Source organism: Pinus tabuliformis, chromosome Q (genome assembly GCF_031772625.1).
Source record: "Pinus tabuliformis cultivar Carrire ecotype Pingquan chromosome Q, CPIR1, whole genome shotgun sequence".
Taxonomy (NCBI): Eukaryota; Viridiplantae; Streptophyta; class Pinopsida; order Pinales; family Pinaceae; genus Pinus; species Pinus tabuliformis.
This window is the reverse complement of record NC_142296.1, coordinates 907,656,342-907,659,481: the sequence shown is the minus strand read 5'-3', so window position 1 is coordinate 907,659,481 and position 3,140 is coordinate 907,656,342. Positions and strand designations below refer to the sequence as shown.

Below are 3,140 nucleotides of genomic sequence, written 5' to 3'. Positions count from 1 at the left end.
TCTAGAGTGGATCATGGTATTATGTCGAGATACATTATTGAAAAGGTTTGGGAGGACAAAGAAGAAGTATTCTGCTACTTTGTTGACTTCAAAAAAACATTTGACACAATCCCTAGAGATAGGTTGTGGTGTAGAATGGAAGAACTTGAAATTCATTTGCATTATAGAGTCGTTGTCCATAGACTTTATGAAGAGGTGAAAGTAAAAATTAGAACCTCAGCAGGTATTTCAAAAGGCTTTAGAAGTGACATTGGAGTCAAACAAGGTTGTCCTCTATCCCCTACTCTTTTTGGTTTATGTATTAATAAACTAGAAGTGGCTAAATCTGCAATGTGGAGATGGTGTTCGGTTGAGGGAGTTTGTGGTAAAAATTCTTTTATATGTTGATGATTTTGTATTGATTTCTAAATCGGACCAGGGATTGCAGACACACATATATTCCCTTGAACATTTTTGTAGAGCAGTGGGGATGCAAGTCAATACTAGCAAGACCAAAATCGCAGGCCTTCTACATTATAGTTTCCAAGGACATCGCCGATGAAGAGTGTTTGCAATTACTCAATTTAAGCTTACGCATGGTCGTTGTGCGAAAAAGATGTTGGCAACGTTTTCAATGGGAGACCTAGTGCCAATGCTTGTGAGCTTTATTCTTACATATATATTATTTCTTGATTTGTGTGTGTCATCTTTACGCATAGACCATGCTAATATTTTTCGTATTGTTCCAATTTTATCGAATGTCTTTGAAGAGACAAGAAATCATCCCCAGAGAAGCTCTCAGGCATACATAGTCTTGCCTGGTATTGGATCACATGATCTGTGAGGACCAAACCTCCCCAACTAACCATTGGACCACATCTTCAAGACTATTATATACATATATATACCTTCATAGTTTTTTATGTTTTTATATATATACATTCATAGTTTTTTATGTTTTTTCACTTGAGCTTAAATGTGATAAATGTGATACATGGTCATGTAATAAATATATTATTGAACCCATAATAGGTAATTTATTAGCGAATATTACTTAGCGGTGTATGTATGTACTCTGCCAATTTAATACCATGGTTTATCTTGGAGCAATCTAGTGTAGTAGGTTTTAGTTGGCATATATATATAAACATAAATATATATATTTAACTAGGCTAATATAAGTATTATATAATATTTATTGCATTGAAGGGCGTGAGAAAGTCACAATTTAAAAAGTTTAGTTATAACGTGAATATATATATATATATATATATATATAAAGGTTTGTTAATGTATGAGTGTATATAATTTATTTGGTATGGATTTTAGCCCTATCAGCCGCCAAGCGTAATACATATACAAATTGGTTTCAAAGGGATCAAGGCTAGCTTCCATAGTCCACAATCTAAGATAAATGATAGTGCCAATAAGCATCATCCATAGCGATACAAAGAAGCCTATTGAGTTGAGCTTGGCCATCGTACCACTAGCTTTTGACTAACGAAGACAAGCAATTGGTAAAATGTGTGCCACTATGTATTACATGAGAAAGATTGCAAAAATGGGGTTTTCAGGACATGGGCCACACACAAACATGCACATATAAGCAATTTCCATATCTTATTGGAAACTTTGTGTAGTGAAAATTGGGCATGCAACAAATTTCATGTGTCCTCGACAAACAATTAGGCATGAAGAAAATTTATTGTGTTCTCGATGGTTAGCCGGTTACTGAGTATTGACCTTGACTTCAACCTGAGAAACCATTCAAACTAATTCATGACACTGAAGAGATTAGTGTATGAACCAGTGCCAAGGAGCATGAGGTGTGGAAGCTTGCTTACGATGGAACCCTGAGCCTTTTGAGTGGTGAAGAGCTTGTTAGAAGGCTCACAAATTCTGACCCAATGGTGATCCCAACCACTAGATCGAAGAGATATAAGTCAATGGATCCCTTCAGAGCACCAAGGATCACTGTGCTAGTTGGTAACCCGAAGAAATTGTGAACATCTGATTTCTTCAAATCCTCATCAGTCTTGTAATGGGGCCCACAACTATTTAAATAATATATATGTATATAATATTTTATATTAAATGTTGCAATGTTACATTGTAGGTAACGTGGATTACTTTGGGTGTAAAGGATGGGTGGAGGGGCACGCACACATACACATATTATTAAAATGTATATGCATGTTGTATTATATTTGAAATATTGATATGTATATGTGTTGTGTGGACATATAATAGGATAGTTATAATGTATGTTTAAATTTATGATATATATACACAAATATATAATATATATGTATAGGTTATTATAATGTTTGACCCTAGTACAACATAGAGAAGTGGTGGACCCTAGCGGGGGTTGTATGATTAATGTATTGCCTTAGTACATATGTTAGATTTATATGTTAATTGGGACCCTTGTGAGGTATATCTGGGCCGCAATATAGTATATGGATTATATATATATATATATATAATTTCTTATGGTTAGAGTTCAATTATGTGTGATGAGTCTATTGGTAATGTGGAAGAATGGAAGGCCAGTAAAACAAATATGCCTCTTATGAGGAATTGGAGAAAATCTAAGTAGAACATACATTTATGAGTGGAGATGGAAGTAGTCCATAAACTATGTACTCCTAGTCAATAATAAGTTGAAAAGCAATTACATGCTAGCAGTGGGAAGACTTTTGAGTTTCCATGCATAGAGAAACTAGAAAAATATGCTCGAACTTTAGAGGGCCATATCTCTTCGCCAATAAATCATATTTTGACATATGACCAGTCAAAAGAAAGGATTTTTTGAGAAAATTGTGACTATCTTCCCATAAGTTTAAAATGATGTCATAAATTTTGAGAAAAAATGAGATAAATCCACAGGTGTCCTAAAGAGGCAAAAAATGGCCTAGCAAGTTGTGGCATTCTACAGGGAATAAATTATAGTCTAGATAACAAAATAGTGCAAGAAATAAGTCAATAGAGAGATATTGATGAGGACAACATTATGGAAAGCCTAGAATTTGGAATTAGATGATATTTATGAGGAAAAATAGCATGGGAAGTCATAGGTATTGAAAAAGGGTAAGCTCACCTAAGACTTCTAAAGGGCATATATTTCAGCCCAAGTATCATAAATTGGAAAGTGAATA

At 34.2% G+C, this 3,140-nt stretch overlaps 1 non-coding gene across 1 annotated transcript; it reads right to left on the bottom strand.

Moving 5' to 3' along the window:
- Positions 1-650: 650 nt before the first annotated feature.
- On the bottom strand, positions 651-753 carry LOC149222413 (U6 spliceosomal RNA). Its single transcript, XR_016249803.1, has one exon. It is a non-coding gene; the product is annotated as a U6 spliceosomal RNA (small nuclear RNA).
- Positions 754-3,140: the final 2,387 nt, after the last annotated feature.